Source organism: Parasteatoda tepidariorum, chromosome 9 (assembly GCF_982258835.1).
Source record: "Parasteatoda tepidariorum strain Cologne lab strain chromosome 9, Ptep-v5.0, whole genome shotgun sequence".
NCBI classification, from domain to species: Eukaryota; Metazoa; Arthropoda; class Arachnida; order Araneae; family Theridiidae; genus Parasteatoda; species Parasteatoda tepidariorum.
In genome coordinates this window covers 16,242,434-16,269,019 of record NC_141763.1, presented here as the reverse complement: position 1 = coordinate 16,269,019, position 26,586 = coordinate 16,242,434, and the positions used below count along the sequence as shown (strand labels likewise).

The 26,586-nt window shown below is 29.3% G+C and overlaps 1 protein-coding gene across 1 annotated transcript in view; it reads right to left on the bottom strand.

The window, feature by feature from the left end:
* LOC107457052 (uncharacterized) overlaps nucleotides 1-26,179 on the bottom strand; it is a 62,477-nt gene extending 36,298 nt beyond the window's left edge. Inside the window, exon 1 of the mRNA XM_016075094.4 lies at nucleotides 25,988-26,179. The gene's annotated coding sequence lies outside the window, so the exon portion shown is untranslated. The remainder of the gene's footprint in view (nucleotides 1-25,987) is intronic.
* Nucleotides 26,180-26,586: the final 407 nt, after the last annotated feature.

Genomic DNA, 26,586 nt, shown 5'->3' with positions numbered 1-26,586 from the left:
TTTGAATTATAATGATAATTATAGATGAGTCTGACCACCACTACATATAAATAATTACAATAAATATATGAAACCATAATAATCTGTACGCAAGTAAATTTCAACGGGATCAAAATATAAATACATTTTTGAATCTGATTGATTTTCGGTTATTGTTTTACAACCACTCTGAAAATCCATTATCGGAAGGAGTGAAAGTTGGCAGGTATGCTTTATGGAACTGTAGTCTTTATACCGTAAGTCCATAAAGAGCGATGTCATCTCGTCAGTGCTTTTTTTTTATGTTGAACTTCGGACTGGGCCAGGAATATCGCTTACTTTCTTAAACATTATGTAAGCATAATCATTGCCGATCAAAGGAAGGGGGGGGGGTCTAAGATCGACATGGGTGAATATATTACAAATTTTTCATACTTAAATTTCGAAACGACAAAATGGTAAAACATAGGAAAGGAATTATTAGCATATATTTACATATACTAATATATTCATTTATAAAAACCGTGGCAACCGTTTAAAAAGAAATTTCTTCCTTTAAAGTTTTTATGAGAAAAGATAAAATGAAAAAAAAAAAAAACGATTCATGCAAGTGAATGACTTTACATATTACCAATTTATTTTTACTCATTTGTTAATTCTTAAAAAAAATAATACTCATGAGATAGTTTGAAAAGTGGAATAAAACTATGTCCATTTTTTAATCACGCATTTTGTGCTGTTGTTTCTTAAATGCCATACCTGGCAACTTTTAAGCCTCTCGAGAATGATTTTTCCCAGTGGTAGTAAATTGGAATTTAAATTGCATTTTTATGCAGAATATATACTGTATGTTAAAACAGCTTCAGCAGCCTACCATGATAATATTAAATATTAGTATATATACTTAATTTATTTAAAAATAGTGGTGGTTAAAAAGATTATAAATTAAGTTTATAAATGCAAAGAATATATAGAAAGCATACATTTTACTACCACTTTAAATATAGAAATAAAATTTCATGCCAAATGCATATTTCGAGCTATTTTCCTTTGCTTAAGTAAACATTTTGAGCAATGTTTTTTTTTTAAAAAGTTATGCCCATATTCATTCGTAACACGTTCACGCCGGGAAAAGTGAAAATACTGGTAGCAGAACTATTTCAATATTATATAATATTCGGGAGGAGTTAATCTATTCTCAACAATCACAATTCACTGTAAGGAAATTTATCACGGCGAAGAAGCAATTCAATATAAAAATTGCATCCGTTAAAAACAATTGGTAGTTATGGATTTTTATTATTCCCGGAAAAAAACAAAAAAATGAAATTTATTTGTTACCAGTCTTTATTCCGGTGCGCTGCCAAGATGAGACAATCTAGCGTGACCCACCGGTGGGTCACCTCGGTGTGAACGTGTTAAAAATATAGTTTGAGGTAAGTGCTAAATATGACGCTCACCTATGTAATGTGTACTTCCTTCAAAAAATAACTTAATCATATTAATAAAAGTGATTTGAAATTTCTTTCATCAGCATAACGTATAAGTAATCCAATGCTTCAGCTTATTCATGTAAGGACGTTAATCTTTTTTTTAATAATTTTTTTAACGACAGGCTCTGAATTTATTGTTCTTCGCAATGGAAGTGCCGTAAGAGTTGATCATTTTGCTTTGCATGGCGAGCATCTTGAGACCAAAGTCACGAAGGCGAGCAACATTACCCACTCCACAGTACCCGTTCATAAGGTGGGCAACATTCACACATCTAAGCACAACACACAGATTCGAACCCACAGCCATTGGCTTCTTTCCTTTTCTCTTTTTTTTTAGTATTCTTCAAAATTTGACACAATGAAAATTTAAAAAAGGAAAAATTACGTTTCTTCTTGTCAACAACTACATATGCTGTTTTTCATATCCATTTGCTGTTTGCTGTTCACCTATATGTACTGGTGTACTCACTATTGTTCTTGCTTTATTTGTTGTTTCCTCTTTTTTTTATTTTTTTTTTTTATTTTTTTTATTAACTAATGTGATACGCATTATTGTCATCTGCATTACGCAATTGTGCTTTGTAATCGTGGTGCAGTTATGAATTTTGTAATTGTTTGCTTATGTGCTGTGTATTGTGCGAGCTAGACTGTCGGCCAGACGTGGACTATACGGTTAAGGGTTTTGCAAACCTAGGTACGTGTCCACGTCTGGAAGAAAAAAAAAAAAAAAAAAAAAAAGCCATTGGCTTCGTAGTCAGGCACGCTAACCGCTCGGTGACCTGGCCTTCAAAGACGTTAATCTCTCTCTTTTATTCTCTTATGTTTAATTTTCTGCTCTAAGTGAAACCAAATGAATTTGTGTTGCACATACTGTTTAAATATGTGTCGCTTATGACGGTATTCAATGCAATTATTGCGGTTCAAGTTCTTTTAAATCTTGTAAAGTTCTTTTAAATCTAACTTAAAAAATATTTCTCTAATTTTATTTCTCTTTCAATGCTACTTAAAATAGTGACAAAGATAATAAATGCACCTAAAAGTGAAGAAAAAACAGGCAAAAGTACAGTTCGTAATTCGTTTTTAGTAACTTATGTTTATTAACAACATCAAAATCAGTTTTATTTTTGCTAGTCTAAATAACAAATGAGTAAAAAATTTTGCACTTCTAAAAATCTAAATACAGACCTAAGTTAAATGCGAATAATTAAAATAATATCACCTTAATGACTTTTGATCTTATCATCACGTTCTAAGGCTTAATCTTAACGGTTAGATGAGCCCGCCTTAATTATGCTGATTAATGGTTCAGAAGATATTTTAAATTAAAAAATGTGTGTACAAAAATATCATTTCTCTGCATGCAAACTAATTTTCCGAGTAATTTCGATTCCTGGCCCTCAAAGTAAGGGGAAGGGGATAGCCGTAATCTTGAAAATTTGGTCTTCATAGTTTAAATAGGAGGGCAGCGAAAAATTAATGTTAATTCATTATTTGCGTTTCTTGTCATAATCAAAAGATTCTTTCAGATTTAGTTATTAGTAATATTATATTTAGTTGTTTAAAGTAATATTAGATTTAGTTGTTTAAAATTACACAGATTTATTTGGATTAATCTTACTGATCTGAGAGTATATCTTACTATTCAAAAATTTTTCAACAATAAGTAACTTAAGTAATAAACCATTATGGAAAATAATTTTTTGCATGGAATTATTTTGGGATAAACAATATTTATGATTGTGTGCTAAATTTTTTGATTCCCTTCATTAGTTCCGGAGATATGGCGAAGAGTTATCAAAATTTCCGACTTAATTAAGTGAGTGAATTAAGAGTACGTTATCCAATTTCCTACTCTGTCTTAACCAAACTATTAGGACCGTATTTCCTAAATCACGTCTAACCCGTAGATCTTTAAGGTTTAGAATTGAAACCTGTCCAAATAAAGGTCTGGTTTTTTAGAGAGATTTTTTTAATTACAAATATCATTATTACGACTTAATTAACTAAATTATGATTTCGAATTCATTAAATTGTATGAATGTTATGATATGATTTCGAATTATTTAAATTGTATCTTATTATGTTAAAATCTGGTCTTAGTACAGAGGTTATTAAGGTGTTTAGTCTTCTGTTTTTGCGCAGTGTATATTATTAAGTTATCCGACCGGAAAAACAAACAGCACAATTCCGTCGCATTAAATATTAAAAGAGAAACATTCGTAGAATATGAAACAAATTTGGCGAACCGACATGCCAAAAACTTTATAGCATTGAATTAGTGGAGTCGAATTCGTAACCCTGGAATCATGTCTTATTTATTTTTCTCATTTTTTCAACGGTTTATAAACCGTACTTGTAATGATCACACAAGCCTGTGTGTGTATTTATATATATATATATATATATATATATATATATATATATATATATATATATATATATATATATATATATATATATATATATATATATATATATATATATATATATATATATAAATAAATAAATACAAGAAAACACTAAGAAAGTTAAGAAAAACAATAAGTAACATTTATTGCGCTTAAGCTGCAAGTAAACAGCACTCATTAGATAAGTTCAAAATGAAGAATAAAACAAAGAAAAATTATTATTAGGCAAATTTTGCCTAATAATAAGAAAAGTTTAGATAATTTATATTTCGTTATTAACTTTCAAAATCCTATTTTCGATAAGATCAGGTTTCACAACATTTTTGAAAATTTTAAAGCTTTATTTCCATTAAAAGATTTTAACATTATTAAAAGTTTTAAATATAACAAATCACTTGGTAGAACCATTTTTAACTATAATGATATAAGCAAAAATTTAGGGAGTATTAATATATCCGATTATGAATGTCACTGTGAGGAGGATAAATATTTTGATTTTGTTGATAAACATCATAAACATATTATCACTGGTAATTTAAATATTATAGAAAACTTGGAACTTAGGAATTTAATGATAAAAGGCAAAAATTTAGACCCATTTACCATATATCAATCAATAAGATTCTAAAATACTTTCTTAATGATCTCATAGTTTTTGTTTAAAAATATCAATAGATTCTCTTTACCTTTAGGTATGCTAACAGAATGGAAATGGGAAGTTTATTATTACTTTAAAAACTTTATTTTCAATAATAAGGATAATTTAAATAAGAATAACAATTCAACAAATTTTCTAATATTGTTCAATCAATTAAGCAACTTCAAAAAAATTTTGTAATTACTCCCATAGACAAAGCTAACAATAATTATGCTATATTCTGTAAAAAATTCTATGCTGAACTTTTAAATACGGAATTAAAAAATAGTAAAAATTTTGAACTTAGTAATTTCAATAATAATATTGCCATTAAAAAAATTTTAGCTTTTTACAAGAGATTAAAAATTAAAATTAGCAATATACAATTTCCTTACTTAATTATCAGTCCTAAATTTCATAAAATTCCAGTAAAATTTAGAACTATCACATGTGGGTCTAATACTTATTTAACTAAACCTGGCACCATTTTCTCTAACTACTTAAATAAGATTATTAACTATATTACTAAAGAAGGTTTCTCTTGGATAATCACTAATAATCAACCGATTTTAGATTTCATTAAACATAATAAAATTAATTCTATTGCGACTTTTGATTTCCAGGATCTTTTCAATAGCATTCCCCTTTCTAAACTAAAAGATGTCCTTTTGAATTATTACCATGATTTTAAAAATATCCTTTGTTGCGATTTTGATTATTGGGAAATTCTGATTAATTTTTGTCTTTTTAGTAATTATCTTTACAATGGAAGGGATATCTTTCTTCAAATTAATGGAATACCACAGGGATCTAATTATTCATCTCTCTTAGCTAACTTATTTTTGCATTATTATGAAAAAAATTTTAATCTGAGTATTAAATTTCTTTTTAGATATATTGATGACTTAATTATCTTTAATTTCCAAGATTTTACTGTTTTATTGAGTGATATATACCCTGAGGATTAATCTTACTTCGTAATCATGATGATAATATTAATTTCAGTTTTTGGATTTGGGTATTATGAAAGTTGAAAATATCTGCTTTGTTGATTTATATGATAAAAGAAATGATTTTAATTTTAATATTAATAAACTAGTTACTTGGAATTCTAATGTTTCTAGGAGCATCTATTTAAATACCACTTTTAATGAAATGAACAGAATTAAAAGAATATGTAGTAATATTTATTATCCAAAATACAAATCGATAAACTCTTTCAAAATCTGATAAAAAACAATGGATACCCAACTAATGTAATAAAATTTATATAAAATCATTGAATTAATCGTATATTTTGGTGGATATATTTTCTAAACATTTTTTTTGTTAATTTTTATGATTTTCCCATGTGCAAATCCATTTCAGGCCAAAATTCATTGCCAAAATTATTCACTAAATAATTTCTTTGTTATTTATGTAATTTTTCCATGTGCAAATCCATTTCGGGCAAATCCGTGGCTATAATTATGTACTAAAAATTTTTTCTTTGTTATTCTTTCCATGTGCAAATCCATTCCGGGCAAATCCGTGGTTAGAATTATTTACTAAAAATTCCTTTGCTAAATAATTTCCCTTGTTAATCTATACAGTTTTTCCATGTGCAAATCCATTTCGGGCAAATCCGTGGATAAATTTGTTTGCTAAAAATTTCTTTATTAATTTATACAATTCCATGTGCAAATCCATTTCGGGCAAATCCGTGGTTAAAATTATCTGCTAAAATTTTTTCTTTGTTAATTTTTCCATGTGCAAATCCATTTCGGGCAAATCCGTGTTAAAAATTATCTATTGAAAATAATTTTTTCTTTGATAATTTAAATAATTTTTCTATGTGCTAATCCATATCGTGCAAATCCGCGGCTAAAATTATTTGCAAAGCAGGCAATTTATGTTTCTCTTTTCTATTTTATATTTTTTCTTAAATAAACATCTATCTTCTAAAACTATTTATGATCAATTTTTAAAATTATCCAGTATAATATTACCTTGTGCACATCCATTTCGGGCCCATCCTTGGTAACTAACAAATCAAAACTCAGAATAACAAATCACTTCAGCAGTGCAGTAAGAACGACACTTTAGAACCCTTTTGTTACACTCGATTTGCACTTTTGTTTTCATATTTTGTAATCTGGCAATCTTTCTGCGAAAAAATTTTTAAATCATTCTTGAAAAATAACTGTCCATGTAAGTTGTTATGATTTTGCTACTCGCTTTATAGTCCCCCCTTTTTAATGTTTTTTCTTTTTATTTTATTTTTTCTTTTTATTTATTTTATTATCTGTTTTTACATGTTATATTTACTTTTTATGATCTATTTTTATGTAGTTATTTTATAAAAAAATTTTTTTGAGTGCTCCTCACACTATTGTATTAATATATTTTGCTTTGGCTTTATTGATACAATATCAGAAAGCACTCTGTTTAGCGGATATAATTGTGTGGGCTGAAGAAAAGATTATATCTTTTTTTTTCCGGTTTTTTAATTAACATTTCTCTTTTTTTTTTTTTTTTTTTTTTTTTTAATAAAATGTTGTTTGTTGTTTATTTACTTATTATTTCCCACCCATTTTCTTCATATGCCTATAATTTTTCTTTGTTTTATTCTTCATTTTGAACTTATATATATATATATATATATATATATATATATATATATATATATATATATATATATATATATATAACAATAAACAAATAAAACCATGCCTTGATCAACCTTTTCTATAAAGGACACTTTACTATCGAGTTCGACTGTAACAAAAGCTTGTGAAGGGCACATAACAATTTGATAAAAAAATTCAATCAAAAATTTTACCTCACCAAATCAAGATTGTGAGAGAAGAATGTTTTTAAGAGTAATTCGAGCACAGAGAGGCCAACTTGCTCCGGACAGCAAATAAATATTTGAAAGTGGTAGTTTATCAATTGTGATTCTTGGTTCAATAAATTCCAACAATTATTTCTAAATAATGCGTAGGCTTATATAATTCATCACTTTATAGTAGTTATGTCATGCTATACGTTTTAATAAGCAAGCAAAAATAGTCAAATATTTGCAAAATTTAATTTGTAGTTATTTACCGTTTTTTTAAAAAATTATTTTGGCGTGTCCGGAGCAGTTGGCATCTCTGCAATTAACTTTAACAGCATTTGTCCTCTTCTACAATGAATCTGAATCTAAGAAACTATAAATGAGTTGCAGTTTTTTTATTTGTATATTTTATTTTTATATTTCGGTTTCTCTAAAAAATAATTCATTCCCCTCTCTCTTTGCAATAGTTTTAAGAACAATGGATAAGATTTTCATATCCCCTAACTGTCATGTGCATTCCCTGCTTTTCAATGGAAACATGATTTTAAAAACGATCTCTTTTGTTTGAGAGAAAGGAAAAGGCAAATAATCTTTATCTAAAAAATTAATTAAACGCATCAAAAGATTGAAACTAGAGTTCATAGAAATAAAAGTTAAAGCAAAAGAAACTGTTTGTCCATTAAACAAAACAAAATTTACAAACAGATTTACTGTGAAAGAATACATTATGATGAAAATTACTTGGAAAAGAAATGAGATTGGGTTGAGTTGAATAGTTTTTGACACCGTGAGTTAAAAATTTATTGAAAAGAAGCATAGCCGTGCTGATGTAGGCAGGCATAACGCACAATGTTAGAACAACACTACACATCTTTAAGCGAGGAAGCGCTACATCCTAGCGGTATTAAAGAAATTTTATTCTGGATGTCTTTTTAAGGGTGTGGTTGGTTCAGAGTTTCTGTTTATAAACGACAAAGAGCAGCCGCACAATAGAGTTTTGGTATCGGACACACTATAAAGTATTGTCCGTTTGCAATGGCCTGCCTAATCCTCGGACCTGAATCCTATGGAGCCAGCTCTTTGCAGACGTGTTTCACAAAAAACACGCTCTCCCTGAACTGTGTCAGAGCTGATAACCGCCTTGAGAGAGATGTGGGACAATATTCCCTAAGACACTCACATAGTTTAGTGAACAGCATAAATAAAAGATGCAAAACATCCATTATTATCCAAGGTAATCATATATCTTACTGAGATTCTCATACCTGTTTCATTCTGGCAAGAAGACAAATTTTTCATTTTTTTTGTTGATGTGACAATATTTGTACCATTTTGCATTATTAAAAATACACATATTTTCCATATAATGTGTACTTACAAGGGAAACTAGGGAAGTGTGACTCGCCAATTTTGAAATAAACTAGTGGGATGTATGCCTTATGAGGAATAATTTTAGGGGGCAACATTCGTTTCGGCCCATAGAAGATCCTGTGAGAGATAAAAAATAATTCAATATATAGAAAAATAGGTATTTTATTACTTCAATGCAGACTATTAGTTATTGTAATTGTCACATAATCCAATTAATTTGTAATTAATTGGATAATTAACTGATTTGTTAATTAATAAATTAATCAGAAAATTAATTAATTATTAATTTATTAATTGATTTGCAATTACATACTCCAATTCATTTGGAAAGTTTCTTGGAAAAAAAAAATTTAAAAATTTGATGTAATTTTTTTTATTTTTAAATTAGCCTAACAGGTTTTTCTGAAAAACTACAGATATATAAAATTTTCGAAATCAATTTTGACAATCAATGTGCATTATATAACTAGTACATGAAAGTACCACAAAATTAATCGGAGTATGAGACAATTACAATAATTAATAGTCTGCACTGAAGTTATAAAATACCGATTTTTCCATATATTGAATTATTTTTAATCTCTCATAGGACCTTCTATGGGCCGAAACGAATGTTGCCCCCTAAAATTATTCCTCATAAGGCATACATACCACTAGTTTATTTCAAAATTGCCGAGTCACCCTTCCCTAGTTTCCCTTGTTAGTTTCATTTCTTCAAAACTAAGTCTATTATTTATTCCGGGAAATGTAACTGTTATTATCAACAATTATCAAGCTATATATGTATAAATATATATATATTCGTCTGATTCTTCTCCCTAACTTTGCGCTGTTCCCCGAGTCAAGATGAAACTCGGCAAGTTCATTATTCAAACTACTAATAGCCATTCTAGAAAATTAAGTTATGTGAAATGCGAAAGGAATTCTGGACGTCAAAGAAGATTTAAAATCCATCGTTAATAGAACGAAGTTGTTTAAAGCTTTGCCTTTATCTATTGATTGTTTTCCACTTCTTGAAAGGCCGCCCTCAGTTCAATAATTGTGCAGATGGCTTTGAAATGCAATGATAAATTAGTCGCGATCTACAAGCAGACGGAACGGAACTGCTGTGGTTATCTTAGGTTTAAACGAAAAATAATGAGCAAATTCTAATTGGAGAAATAATTGCACAACTCTGGCTAATAGGTTATGGAAAATAGGTTATGGGAATTATAATTTTGTATAATATAGATTTAGCTACAAATAAATGTTCTGTTTATGTTAAATGCCGTTAACTTTCTATTTTTTTAAAAAACTCTAATGGTATACTGTTTGATTTGAGAAACGGTAAAAAAAGGTTTTTTTCTCCAAAAAAATGCCTCATGTAAAAAAAAAAAAAAAAAAAAAAATTCTGTTACAAAGTTTGGATCATTTTATGATTTGAAGGTCTTATATTGGAATATTTAAATTAATATATTAACACGTTGAATGCTACGCTAATTTAAGAAAATAAAAGATGTAAATAATAAAAGATAAAAAAATTAAAAGCATTAAAAATTTACTTGAATTATGTGTTTCGAATAATCTCGGCTTCGCAACCGTTTCAAAGAAAGGTTTTTTTTAAAATTTCCCCTCAAGTTATGATGTCCTGTTTTCAAAAATGTTTTAGTTCAAAAATAATTCATTTGCATTCATGCTGAAAATTGTTAAAGAAACCGGAAAAATTGTTTTTCATTTGATTTCCAGCCAGCAGTCTTCAAAAGTTAACTATTAGAGCATTTGTTTTCCCCAAATTCAACAATAAATAAATCAATAAATAAATAAAACTAACTGCATCACGGTTTAAAATTTAAGAATGAAAAATTAGGCAAAGAGGTTGCAAATTCTTTTATTATGCCTTTCTCCAGCAAAAAATACATTAGATCTAGAGGCTTTTAATTCTGATTTATAATGCAATATCAATTTAATAACAAGACTGCGTGCATTCAAATTAAAATCAATTCAGTCAGAATATATTATATAAACTTTCGAAGGAGGTTCGAGAAGCTTCTTATTCTGCATTATAGTGAAATAAAAAAAATAAAACTAAGACTGCGTGCATTCAAATCAAAACTCAATCAGAAAATACTAAATTAAACTAGAGACCATCAAATAAAATGGTTACTAAAAATGTAAAAACTTTAACTTCAGATTACTTATGGTGCCAAAGAGAAACTCTCGAATTTAAATTAAGTATTTTAAATGACTTACTCCAAAAAAAGGGAAAAAACTCAGTTTAATAACGATTTTTATAATGCAAAATTCATATTATATAAGATAACAAAACTTAAGTGACATTTTACTTTAAATATAGTTCAGGTCTTAAACATTTCTAAGCTCGAGATAATAAAAAAAATTTGAATAAAGGCTTTTTAATGAGCTTTGTGTTGACTGAGGCATAGCTTTAACGAGAACAGGCTTCTAATGACTTTCTAAAAGTCCTTATGACTTCCTAATGACCTTAAGCTCATTAAATAGAACAGAATTTAAAAGAGGGAGCTAATTAAAGTAATTATTTTAAATTTGAATGCTTAGCGAAGAACCATGTTTTTATGGTATTGGCGATAAACTGCCAAGAAAATGATTTACTTATGTTTTGCTCAGAAGTTAAGCATGATATGTTTATTTAGTTTACATATTAAAAATAATAGTTTTCAACTAAGATTTAAAACTTGTGAGGAAATTGTCGATAAATTTTAACATGTTTGATACAATTATTTATAACCTGAATAAAAAATCAACAAAAGTCGAAGAAAAGCACTTAAAAAGGAAAAAAAAACTAAACTTTTTTTATTTTATTCCTATCTCAATAATTAAGTAGATATTAAATACAAATTATCAATATTTTCCTCTTATAAGCAATGAAAAGGTCTTGACATTTTAATAAATAACAAGAAATATTTTCTTTTAATCAATTAAGGTGGATTCTATTTGTTCTTGCGGTGGTGATTTAGTTTTTCAATAACCAAAAGTACCCAAGTTAATCAAAACAAAAATAATTTGAATGAATAAATCAACAAATAAAAACTACATCACAAATCAAAATTCTTGATGGTCCCATCAAAAAACTTTGATAATTTATGTTGGTTTCAGTGCGCTTCATGATGGTCCAATATCATTTGATGGTCGCCATCATCCAACATTTTTACTTATGTGTGCATGGTTTTTGATATGTCAACAGACTTTCATCATTCTGTGATGGAAAATGTTACTTTAATACTATGATGGTTAACCATCAAGAGAAGTTTGACTCTCATGGACCAAGAATACGTGATGGTTCCAACTAAAGATTTCTATGATGTTTTAATGGGAATTCCTATTGGTTCTCAGGATTATACCATCAAAACCATCATAAATCAGTCCGTATTCCTATATTGGGATGATGGTTGTTCATGATCGTTCCAACATTTGATTTCTAAGATGCTATGATGAAAATTAGTGAAGGACCATATTGGTACAACAATGCATTTCCACGATGGCTTAATAATAATTCTTGTTGGTTCAGCAGGAATATACTATCAAAACAATTAGACTATTTTTTTTATGTTCGTCTATCATAAACCAGTCTGAATTCTTACATTGAGGTGATGGTTGGTGATTCATGATCGTCCCAAAATTTGATTTCTAAGACAATATGATGGGAATTTCTGATGGTTTCACATGAACAAACCATCGAAATAAGTTGTTATTTTTATGTTGGACCATCATAAATCAGTCCAAATTCCTACAGTGAGAGGTGATGGTTACTTATGTTGGTCCATCAATGGAAAACCATCAAAAATTTTGACTTGGGATAACATGCTGAGGCTAGTAATCTTAAGCCTTCCTTTCATTTTCGAGCAAAAGATACACTTTTATATAACACATTAGCACTCACTGTCAGTGAGGAATAAAAGTGTAAAAAAAAAAAATCATTTCTGACTTTGTTTAAATCTTGGTAATAAAATTGTCATTGGAAAATTAGCTTTTAAGTTCATGCTTTCATACATAAATATTGACCTGATAAACGTTGATCAACATGCATTGCAGGAAAACATTTAATATTTAATTTTCTTCACTTCAATGAAATTATTTATCCTGAACTGATTTTATTCAACAACAAAAAAATCTGTGTGAAATTATTTTTTTTAAATAACGTATATTCAAACTTATTTTATTCATATTTGCTTTCTACAGAAATGCCTTATCTCTTCTGTTGATATTTAAGCAATTATTCTCGCTTTATTTAAAATATTTCTCTACCGAATCTTAATTAGTATCGAATAATCGAATATAAAATAGTTTAATCTACGGAGAGTTAATAATTGGCTGCTTAACATATGTTTTAATTATCATGATGCCAATAATTATATCAACTTTCAAAACTAAAACATTGAATCGACCCAGGGAATATAATTTTTTTAGGATATAGAAAAGAAAAAAGATTAAAAATATTTTTTTAACTTTATTGCTTATTTTTTCCCCTCAACATGTAAATACGTTTGATTTTATAGATAAAAACTTCAAGCATAATCTGCTATGCTTTTTGAAGAATAATAAGTTTTCCGAGGAAAAACAAATTTATTTTATAATTATTTATACTGTAAGCTGATTATTATTCAAGATAAATTATGCAGTTTTTTTTAAGTTCTGAGATAAATTATTAAATGTTTGAGGAAAAGAGAATATTTTGCTAAGAATATTTGGGTGGGTGTGTGATTATTAATTTAATGAAAAAATTTTAATAATAACGTATCACAAATGATTCGAACATATAAAGATTAGATGAAGATAGCTTGCATACTTTGTGCTACTTATAAATTAAGTTAAGCAATGTGAAAAAAGTACAAACAATGGCACAAAAAATGAACTAACCCTTGTTTCGTTTTTATAAACATGAAACTTCTACAGCTAATTAAATAGGGTCAAGCTTGAATACAGAAGAATACATAAGAAACAGGTGAGGGGATGGTGTGAGAAACCCAGGTCTGCAAGATGTAAAGATTAAATTAATGAGTTAGTTTTATTATTAGAGTTTTTAAAAATATTGCAAGTCCAACAAGTCAATATCAGAAGCTGAAAAGCATTCATGAATATCCCCCCTCACTTGTTTCCTATCTCCCTTCTTTTATGATCTAGTTCAAATTTCCCTATTAATTAAACTACTTTTTGCAACGTCAAACGTTTTCTTTAGTAATTTTAGACACTGAGAAAGATTCTTACTCGTAAGCCTTAGCATGTTCATTTGTGTGCTTTTTTTCATGCTGTTTTATTGCTTTATTCGCGTGTTCAAAGATTGCCCGAATGAGAAGTGTGCTGTAGCTTCAAAATACAGCAGCATTAACAGCGCGCATGGTGCGGACAAATTACCTCAAAAGAAGTAAGACGCAGATTGCGTACAATTAAATTTTTCAGATAACATGAGAACATAAAAAGTGAATGTAAATGACAAATTAATGTGAATTTAAATAATAATGTCAATGTAAGAAATCAAGCTTAAAATGGCTGAATCGAGAACAGAACAATGTACAGAGGGAGCATCAGTTAAGACTCTTATATCTTCGATTATCAAAACTTACAGATATAATGAATTCACAGGAGATCCTGATGTTTATTTGTCCTGATCTTGACAGATCATATTTAAGAAACTTTTATTTATATAATTTACTCACTGCAGTTCACCCTAGACAATGATCATCACAAGCACCCACCATTTGACTATAAATAATCGCTGCACACTCCGTTACTTCAACTAAACATTGCACTGCTGTGCGTTATTCTGCAATGAAAGCGCGCATCATGACATGACTTTACATTCACTTTCAATGCACTCAGAGAAGTGGTTAATAAACTTTATGAAATATAGGGACCATTCTTCCTACCTTCCCTTACAATCCTTAATCATGCCTTCATATACTCTACTGTATTTTAATCTTTTATAGAGACAATTATTTTATAGTAGTATTATGTCGAAATATATATGAGATTGAGTTGTAAAAAGGAATTCATTTAGCTTATTACCCAAAATTAATTAGAATTTTAATAGCATGTGTTTGTTGGGAGAAGGCGGGATTTTTAAAAATTTTATTTATTGTACAAAATTGCTCATAAACTTGAATTTACGTGCTTATAAATAATCAAGTTTATAAATTCCATAATCTTTTTTAACCTTTGAAAATTTTAATTCCTGCTTGGTCAACCTATTATAAATAAACTCAGTTAAAACGCTCAAATAAACCTCCTTATAACACACAAGTGAAAAAAGCTCCTTAATGTTGTCCTCTCCTCTTGAATCAAAGCAAATCGTTTAATGTTGTCTAAGTTTACGCAAATGAAGCCATTCTTAGGTATTTTTTCTTTTGTATTTTCTGAAGTTATCAGCAGATGACCGAATAAATCATAGGTGGGAAAATAGAACCCCTTCAATACACAAAAGTTCATAAAGTGGGTGGCACACATACTTCCCATGGCCTTAAAAAAATAACGTATTTTTGAGGTTAACAGATTTAAAAAAATACACCTGATGTAAAAAATGAGGTTATAATTTTTTTACCAAAAATAACCTTTATAATAATAATAACGAAAATTGAAGAGAAAAAGTATAAAATACATAACTACAAATTGCGACAGCGCTAAACTGCTAAGGTCACAACTGGACGAATATTTGGAAAAAAATATTGATGAAATAAACCTCATAAGAGAACTTAAAGAAGCACCACAACAAGAGAAAACCGTAAAATATTAACACGGAATAACAAACTAAATATCACCTTTGAAAAACCACAACAGGAGAAGCCGGAAAGTTTGAAAGAGGAAACAACATCCTGAAAATCAAGAAGGAAAAATACTAAAAGGAAATTAAAGTGGAAGCACTAACATACAAGGCAGCTTCGTCTGGGAAGCATTATCATGCAGTCAGTAGGGAGCAGTTTCTGCGTTTGGCGATAAATTACCACAAACAACCGTAGACAGGTCTCAAGAAAAACGGAAAAAACCAAGAGCGGGTCAAACGATGACTATATACCGTAATCTGGAAAGTAGAAGTGGAAATGCAGAAATTACCAGGAAACATAATTTTTCTGATGAGCTTAAAAAGTTGCATATTTGAGTACCAAATGAGTAAGTGGGTTCGAGTATTAAACTAGTATGTGTATAAAGATTTAGATTTTAAGTCTAAGAATGAAATTTTTATTAAAGATATAGATGAGAAAAAATAATAAACTTTATAAACATTAAACTTAATAAATAAATATACACTATAAATTCAATATACTCCCTAAAAATTGAGCTTGATAAATCGATTGTAAATACAGACTGTAACCCTATTAATACAGACAGTAACAATGTTGATATCATAAAGTTATGTATTACTTCGCCTCAAAAGGCGTTTCTCCTCTGAATTAGGTACCTGTCCATTAATCTATTAAGGATACCATTATCCAAGAGAAATTTACGTAGAGATTTACAGTTTTTTTAAAACTATTATTGCAAATAAACTTAATTAGTTTAATATGAGGTATATTAATATTTCTATAGATACTGATAGATATATGGCTAAACTAAACTCAGTTACACGACAGCCCACAAAGGGTCTGATCAGTCTATTGTGTCCATTTCAGTTTTCTTGACCTTAGGACTCTAGGGTGCAAGAACAGATGTTCTGGTTGGGTGGTCAGCCCAACGTGGAACACCCCCCCCTTCCCAGAGTTTAGTTCCCAAGCATGCTTGGTACTCATTTTATCGAACCACTGAAGAGATGAAAGGCTAAATCAATCTTGCCCGGATGAAAATAAAATTCTTCCCCAATTATTGTTCAAAATATATAAAAAAACTATAGTTAAATAATAATAATAATTTAAAAAATATATCTCTTAAAATAACAGTATTCACAAATGATTTCTGATTTTTGTTATTTCTTAAATATAACTTACATTTCTTTTCCTAATAAAATACGCTTTATAAATAATTTCAGAACAAATTTTCGATTACTCAATATGTTTTTAAGAAAGAAATGAGTATAAACATCTAACTTAAATATAGCAAGCAAGAGCATTTACAAAAATATATATGCACATCTTTTTTTTTTTTTTTTTTACTTTTAACTAACTCTATTGTCGAAAAGCGTGTTTTTTCCCCACTTACTTGAAACGAAACAATCTTAAAACACAAACCTTTCAGTAAGAAAAAAAAAAATATAGATTCTAAAAGCAGTTACAACTTCCTCTATCACTCTCTCTCTCTCTCTCTTGCGAAAGATGAATGACTTTAAAACACTTTTTAACGAGAAGAACACTAAAAAAGTCATTCAAGAGGAAGTCTATTAATACGATATTTCCATGTAAAACAATTAGTAGTCTCAAGTCTATTGATAGAAACAACTCCTTCGCTTCTGGTAATCGAGATGCCATAAAAATACTTGAAATTGCTTTTCCATAATGCTAAAAACGTAGGAGGTTTAAATTACATGGCTGCCAATTTTTACGGTTTTTTCTAAAAGTAATTCACATTGACATAGATTTGACAGAGTAATAGCATCAATATAATTTAGCTTTTTATTTAAATTTTTGTGAATATTCTCAACTGCAGAGATGCCAACTTGCTCCGCTTTGTAAAATAGAATTTTCTAGTGGTAGCGAAATTTAAGTTACTTTTAATTTCGTATTTTTCATTTTAAGTAATTTTTTCACCGCTAAACATCAAAAATTATAAGTACCATATAAAATGCAACGTTTAAGCATTAATCTATTGGTTACCCTTATTAAAAAGTAGGCGTAACTATCCTTCTTTACTAGATTTTACTACATAACATGCTACCACTTTATCGAACTATTCCAGAGAGCGAAGGAGCTTCATCATTCGTTATTGCAGAACGGGGCATTTAATGCATACCTGCCAACTCTTCCGGGAGATTTTATTTTTATATTTAAAGTGGTAGTAAATATATACTATTTTTTCTTTTATAAACTCAATTTTTAAATGATTTTGATCACCACTATTCTTACAAAAATTAAGTACATATATTAATATGCGTTACTACCATGGTTGTCAACTTAAGATTTTTCAATTGCAACGTATTTGTTTGCTTACAATTGAAGTTTTAATTCCATTTTAATACCACTGGGAAAAATGATAATGGAAAGGATTAAAAGTTGGCAGGTATGTTAATGTATAAACAGCTCTTACCGTTCAACTAAAGCTATAGTATTTTATTTGTACATTTTTATTTATTTTTTTACTTGGTAGTTATTATAATTTTAAATCAAAATTACTTAGTAATTATTATTTAGTATTTATTATTATTTCAATTATTTTATCTATGCAAACGTTTAATAATTTTGAAGAATATTTCATGCATTTTTCATAGTTATTATTACACATATTTATGCATGTTTGTGCTCGCTCTGAATACAAAAACGGCTTGTAAGGCCTTGTCAAATTGCAGCACAGATTGCACAAATTCGAGAAGACTTTCACAATGATGCAATCATGGTTACCGCGGGATTCGAACGCGGTACCTCCACTCTACAAACCATTTGGTCAATCGGTGATATCGCTCCGCCAGAAAAGGTCACTATTTTTAAAGAGTGTTTTTTTTTCTTCAGAAAATTTACATATTGATTTAAATTAATTATATGTAATAAAAGAAATAAGTATAAATCAATTTTGTTCCCGAAAGATAAAAGTACTAACGGATATAGCTAGTTCTTACTTTATAATTAAAAGTAAAGATTAAACGAAAAGTAAACCAGAAGATGCTACAGCTTGTGTCATTTGCCCTTATCAAGATGGAGCACAATTGATTTTCTTGGCAACATGCTTATTGTTTACTTTTTAACACGTTGAATGCCATGGGGGTCACCGGTGACCGGCGAAGCCAAGATTATTAGAAACACACAATTAGAGTAAATTTCTAATATTATTATCGTTACTGAAAGGGTTTGAAAAAATTTATGCAATATAGAACACACAAAAATAGTTCTATTTATATACACAGAAATGCCAACTTTGCTCCAGACAGCGAATAAATATTTTCAAGTGATAGTTTATTACTTGCGATTCTTGGTTTAATAAACTTTTATCCACCACTATTTCTAAACAATTCGTAGGCTTATGTAATTCACCATTTTGCTCATTAACGTCTTGCTAAACCTTTTAAAATACTAGCAAAATCTGTCTAATGTTTGCAAATTTAGTTTGTAGGTATTTACTGTTTGGCCACAGACGGGCAAGCCGCGTAAAATTAACGTGGCATTCAACGTGTTAACTATAATCTATATTTTTAACAAGGTAGTTATTGACCATTTCAAGGCAATGAAATAAAAACTGCTCCTCTGATTTTTGATAACATTATAAACCTCTAAAATTGAAATAGTTTTTATATCTTACACTAGGACTTTATGACTCACTTTAAGTTTTGAAAAGTGAAGCAAAAAACTTATTTTTAAAATGCATAGGGTCATAGTTTTTATTTCTTTTCTTAATTAAAATTTCGGTTCAAATTTTTCTCCTCTTCCTCGTTTGTAGAGTTTTGATCCATTATACAAAATCAAGGATTTTGTTGGATCTGTAGTTATTTTGACAATAACTAGGGACAAATAGTACTGGGAAACAATTTTGTTTCCAGTTGTATGAGAGTTTTTGAAGCGATGACTAGTTTATGTTTTGAAAAAAGTTCATCAGAATCTTGGCGCATAATTATTGCTTCCAATTTCAGAAAGCCTCTACACTGTTTTTTGAGTAATTTGGTTAGTTGGTGTCGTATCCACTATTGAATCATAACTCATGGTGTCTTTGCTATCTCTATGGCATTAAATGAATATAAATCTTCCTCTGTAGGGTAGTTTAAGAGGTGAAGGCCTGCAGTGCTGTTAAAAACATGATATGGAGTAAGTTCCACATTAAGACAGTTGCCACAGTTTTGATATTTACTAGACCCATCTGCAGAGATTTTCATGTTCTTATGATGTTTTGTTCTTAGTCTGATGAGAGTGGTGGCTGTCTTCCTGTCGATGTCAAGATTAGTTATTTGATCGTGGGCCTTGATTTTTAAGGGGGTGAATAGTCTTGTCTTTGCAAAAGTATTTGCATCTGCCAGCGTAGTGGGGATTGTATTTTGATTTGAGTAATTTGCGCAGACTATATAAAAAGTGAGCCAGTTATGCGCGTGAACCTAACTTCCATTATAAAAATACATGACATAAATTTATCTTAATTTAAAATTCATTTATTGGAGCAATTGTGGTAGTTGACAAATAACTATAAGGCAAACAGATCATATTCATAAATTAAATAGATTTTTAGACATATATTTGCTAGTATATTTTTTACCAGATTTTCTATTAAATGGCCATGGTATCAACTGGTTTACTAGCATGATATTTCCGATCAGACTGCATTTAAGAAACCGTGTGGGGAGGGGGCTTGCAGCTACAGGATGCGTTGTTTCAACGAATGCCTTACCACGAAACGAATAATAATGTTTTAATGAATAATTTCTCTTTTTGGATTTGTCTTATTTTAAACGTTTTGTGAAGATATAATAACAATTAGTGACAACAGTTTAATTTTGGCATTATTTTATTTGTGTAGAAGCAAAATCTGCGCCATATACTCGGTATATAATTATCCCGAACTCAAAGTATTTCTTTTCCCGTAATTTATTATGTTACATGAAATAGAAATTAACTTTAACCGCTGTTTGGCGCAGCATGCCTTTTTTTTACTTTTGTACAGTTAAATCCTTCATTTATTTCAATTCACTTCATTCTAATTGAAGAGATCAATGTTTTGAGCAGATAGCACATAGATTTGTTTTCCATGTCTGGGGAGATGTTTGCATATTTGTGTTTTTATGTGAAAAAGCAATTTCACAGAAGCGACATACGACTTACATAAGTAGTTTTAACTAGTAAAAAGTAATAACCAGGGTATTATTTATATTGTAGAGAATACTAGTAGATAACCAAGTTTGAGAAGAGTTGGTTTAAGTTTCGTTCTTTAACTCCATTATTTCTTGAAGTAAGATAAGAGAAATTTTCCTTTACATTTATCTTTCGTAAATTTATATATTCAAGAAATATAAATTAGTTTATATATATATATATATATATATATATATATATATATATATATATATATATATTTAACCCCTTTTCTGTAATCGCAAATTTTGATTGAAAATTTTAGGTTAGACAGGACATTTGCAAGCCGGGACCTTAGGCAGTAAATTCTAATAAGTAAAGTAAACAGTGGTTGCTTAACGTTTAAAAACAATTAGTTTTACATTTCTAGTGGTTGGAAACGAACTAGTTTTATAAATAAAAATAGCTCTTTAAACTTTCCGCTCTACTTAAGATTTTGTTTGACAATAGAAAAATCCATGCTTTTAATGATTGTTTCTTGGTCCAATACATTTTATTTAATAATGATTCTGACCACCTCAATTTAAGGTGGAGTTATTTTTAAGTACTAGGAAAACTAAAAAATACTTCTTTTCTGAACTTACTTTTAAAAATGCTTTCTTACTACTACTTAATATTTTTATCGAAATATAACAGTATTAGCTGTTTTTAGTTTGAAACTTAAGGCTCCTCCCACTTTTTCTCATAACTCTCAGAGAAACACCGTCAAATCTTCGCCATCACCAACATACAAAGCATCCCGGTCGGAATTGAAAGGTTTCTCCGCGGGCGAGGTCCGATTCAGTGTTATAATTACCAAGAATTTGGCCACACTCAAAGAGTATGCAACGCACCTTCTAGATGTGTGAAATGCTCCGCCAAACATCGATCATACGAGTGTCACAAGGATATCCACACACTGCCTAAGTGTTGCAACTGTGGAGAAACTCATACTGCTAACTACACGGGGTGCAAAGCTCGTCCCTACAGGACTCTCATGCTATTCCATCCACAACAACTGGACTAGCTCACAGATTGGTAACAATAGTAAAAGAACTACAAGAACTCTTAAAAAATTAAGAAGTGCTCCGACTATTGCAGAAGATCATGGGGGAGACCACTCTTGTACAGTAACATTTTATTGCCTAAATTTGGACTTTTCATTGTAACTCAGAACTCTAATTCGTATTACTATTACTACACTGCTTAATATAACAAATATAGAAAATAATTAAGTTCAATAAAATTGAAGTTGTTTACACTAGATGTCGCCACTAAGGTTTGGCAAAATTTCTGAAATATATTCATGATTATAGATTACGACTTATGTTTATATTTTTATCAACATGTTCAATTTTACTTAATGCTCAATATCAATATCACTATTCATATATCTATGACAATTAATGCATATTTTTCTTATCAAATTTGTATATAATGACGAATGTATATTTCTTCAATCATGGTTGTATATAATGACTAATGTATTTCTCTAATCATGTTTGTATATAATGACTAATGTATATTGCTCTAATCATGCTTGTATATAATGACTAAATTCAAATTGATTGTACTTTTTAAATGTTTTTAATTTATCAAGCAAAGAGCTTGACCCCTAGAATTAGCTACCACAATGTTGCAAAACAAAATGTCTGTAATCCAACTATAACTATATATATTTTTATGATGTATGGGATAGGGACCGCTGCGCGGCCAGATGACCAGTTTCTTGTAAATAAAGAAAGAAAAAAAATTGAAATTTAGTTATTCTAATTTGGGACAAATTTACCGAGGAAAAAATTTAAAAGTACCTTCCAAAAATGTAGCATTATATTTTTGCTAAATTTGTATGTTTCCTGGTTTAAATTCGATTGGTATTAGGTTTTTACTCACCACTTCTGAGTAATTCAAAGCCTTATGTAGTTGCGGCTTTACTTTGTTACAGCTATGCCTTATTGAAAATTTTAAAAACTACAGTTACAAGCTCAAGATGGAAAAGTGTTTGATGGAAAATCTTATTGGGTAAGAAAGTATTTGTGCTGATTTGTCCATATCTCATAATTGAAAGAATCCTCAATTCAATTTGCAAATAATTATTTGTTGTAACATCTGGTCATAAAAACACTATTTTTTTTCGAATTCAGACAATTTAGGTCAACTGTTCACACAGAATCCTGTTTTAACAAAGACAGGAGTTTAAAACTGACGGAAGAAGATTCTATACATTCGACAACTTCCTACAGAAAGAACTTACAGCCTCGTCCTGACTATCAAAAAGTTGCTGAATTGATGGTTTTTATTTCTGACTGAGACACCTGAAAGAGGAATGCACTGGCTCAAATCCGGTGCAACGCATCGTTGGATGTCTTCCATTTTGAATCTTGCTAGTAAGTTTGCTTTCAGTGCTTAAGCAGGATATGATAAAATCATGGTCAGTAAATTAGAAGCTAAAAACTGTTCTAAGTTAAAAACTGGCTCTCTTTATCCGGTGGGATTGTGCATCGTACAATCATCTTAATCTTCGGCATAACTTGAACAAATATTGCAGGCATGATCCACTTATTTCAAATGCATCTATTAAAGCTTGGAAAAGTACTGAAGTACTTTACCGAAGAATGCGTCGTGTTCGTGCAATTTTCAAACTGACTTTCTTCCTTCGAAAGAACCGATTGCTGAAACATTGCTCTTAATTATTCTTAATCACAGAACTAAACTACGATCTCTTATTAGGCCTAAATCCCGGTTTTGAATCACAGCATGGAAATTGGCCCCAAGTGACTAGTTAAACATGTCTGCGAATGGAATAATGATCCCATTTCCCAAGAAGGATTTGTTCGACGCGAAAAATAGAGATTAATTTGTCAGAAAGGTATGTGAAGCTAATTCAGACCTTTGAAACTAGTGTTACGAATGATGAAACGTAAAAACAGCTTTTATTGCAAGTGGTCGATTGTCATCGGAAACAGATTTACAATTTTCAAAAATCCACATTGGATAGAGTTTAAAATGATTGTGATAAAATTTCATTTAATTAAATGTATAATGCACTATCTAAACTAATGTCAGTACAACTATATATATTTATCTTGCTTCTCTCTATAAAAGAACTGTTTTCGATTTAAAAACATTTTGTGCTGATTTTATTGTGTATGAAAATGATATGGCTTACAGACAAAATCAGCAAAATCAGTGCTGTGCAATGGTCCAAACATCAACAAATGACTTAAAATGTTATATATATTCATATTTTACCAATCGAAACATGGGAAGGGTAAATTCATCTACATTCAAGCAACGATTTCCTGGATTAGTTATGTTAAAATTAAAGAGGAAGTAATAACAATTCTGTTATATTAAAATATCAATATTGAGGCGAACACTTTACGTTATTTGCCCTGATTAATAAATAATTTCAGTTATCTGCTTAGTAAGAGCTATTAATCTCTTTAAATGCGTCTTACAACTGTTTATTAATTATTGTAGTCATAAATATTTTACTGATTCAGAAAATAAGCTAGAAGTACAACTTGAACTACTAGTTTTTTAAAAACTTCTTTTCTGTATACAGTGACTTACAAAAGTGTTCGTACGCTTATAACTTTCAATGAAATAAGGCTTTATTCGTTAATTAAAATTAATATTTCAGAATGGTTATTTAATATTAAGATATTTAATATATTCTTAGCAAAATTGCATTGGAATATTTTTAAAACAAAGCAAAAGTAAATAAAATGTGGAATAATATTGAAAAATATGCAATATTGAAAAAAATATTTTAAAAGTAAAAGAAAAAATTATAAAAAAAAAATGTATTAAATTTTTTTTTTAAATATTTAAAAATGAAAACCTGAAAACAAATAAAGAAAAGATAAAATCTCGTTATCATCTCACACAATTATAAAAAAAAATACTTATATATATATATATATATATATATATACACTTTGATTTTCTCACTTAGGTTATTTAGATTTCTCAATTGTAGCTAATGTGATAAAACAATTGGGGAAAAAACTACCACAAAATGCGTAAAACTTTGAAACTATGTAAACTGTTTAAAAGTTGTTGATTTATTTACAAAAAGAGAAGAAAAAATCAATTTTATAATTTATATTTGTGAATAAGTATATCCCATATACTATATCCCTATCCTATAACAAGTGGTTGAATGCAGAGTCGAATTCCTTGGGTTATGCTGCCGTGGAATTGAAAAAAAAAAAAAAAAGTATAAGTGCTTCACGATTGATTTTGAGAAGAATGGTTTAACAACTATCTTCCTTCTGTTGCTAATGCTATGAACGTTTAAACAGAATGTCAATAAACTGTTAAAACAAAATTTATTTTTGAATAAAATTTTCTTGCCAATATGTAGCTTATCGTACAAAGATGCCAAATATATAAAAATCTCAATTTTGAATTTTCTGTCGCTTATGTTGATTTTTCAATTGCACGGCAGGCTTCGCCAAACTCAAACACTGTTTTCTGCTCTACGAACAATGCGACTAAATCAAACGGTGTTATAAACTGAGTTAGGTAAAAATAAAAAAGGCAAAGTGTAAAGAAAAAGTGTCACTTAGTGCCCGCGATTGCAGAACTGGTATTTACATAAATATTGTAATTCTTTGTGTGTTTTAAAACTTGAAAAAATTTGGAAAATTATCCCATCATCATGGCTTTGAGTGAATATGTTATAGTAATAGTAATGTAATAATTATAGTAATGTAATAGTTATAGTAATGTAAAAACATTACTATAACTATGCTCCCTATATTAGGAATTAAACAGATTTTAAATCCCAGAATTATTTCAGCGTTAATCGTCTCCTTTGACGAGTGAGACACGTTATGTAAATTATGCCATGAATACGCTTCCAGTTATTATGATACTATATTCTCATTTCTATGTTTCCTATGAAAAGATTTTCGCGAAATTTTAATTTAATAATTCTTTTATCTTAACACCTTCGTTTAGCGAGTTAGAAACTTTATGCATTTATTACAAATGGATAAAAAGTGATTTGAAAAATATGTGCTGTCAGTCTATTTCAGAGATAAATAATGCATTGATAACTACTATATTATATAAATGGCAATGTATTTAGTGCAGGCATCGGTTTAGATTTAATAACTCATCCACTAAAAAAATTTCGTTTATCATTCATTAAAAACTCAGTATAAGTTTCTAAATTTGCTGTTCCCTCCGGTATTTAAAATAATAAATAAAGTGGGTGTTGAATATTTATAGCGCATTTATTTTTATTGCGGTCAGATGTAGTTCTAAAAATTAAATTTACGAACTATGGAAGAAACGATAAAAACTGTTTTAAGTGCATAGCATTTTGTTAAGTGCAAATCATATTGTTTTAATTTAGTATCGAATCTTACCTATTTTGAAAAAGATTCGATAATGACAACCCTTTGCTTTAACAAGAGCTTGTGTTCATAGCATAGTTCACGCAATCAATAAACACCAAACGATAATCCATCCAGGAGCACAAAACAACTCAGTGTAACTCCGAGCATTATTATAACTGTCCGGTTTCGGGAGATGCATTTTCAGTTCTGAGGAGAACCTTTAAGTCGCGCGGGAAACACATGCTCTTAAAGGTATCCATGGAAACAGTCTCGTGACGTCACAGACCAGATAGAATATAAATGTATTCTCGTAATTCTATTCTTTTTTTCCCCCCAAGACTCCTCCAGAGACGATAACAAAAACAAGAATTTCTACGGATTGAACACCTTATCTATTTTTTAAAAAGTATACATCCTCCTTTAACTTTTCAGATAAAAGAACAACAAGTCTGGGATTTCATTCCTTGAAGAAAAAAAAAAGTTCTATTTTCAGTTCTTTGTTTGCGAAAAAAATATTGGAATATTTTATTCATTTTCGATTTCAGAAACATGAGAATTCAGGACCTCAAGACAGGTGGCAAAAGGGACAATAGCATTGGGGTCCTTAACTCCAGTAGGGTTCTTGCACA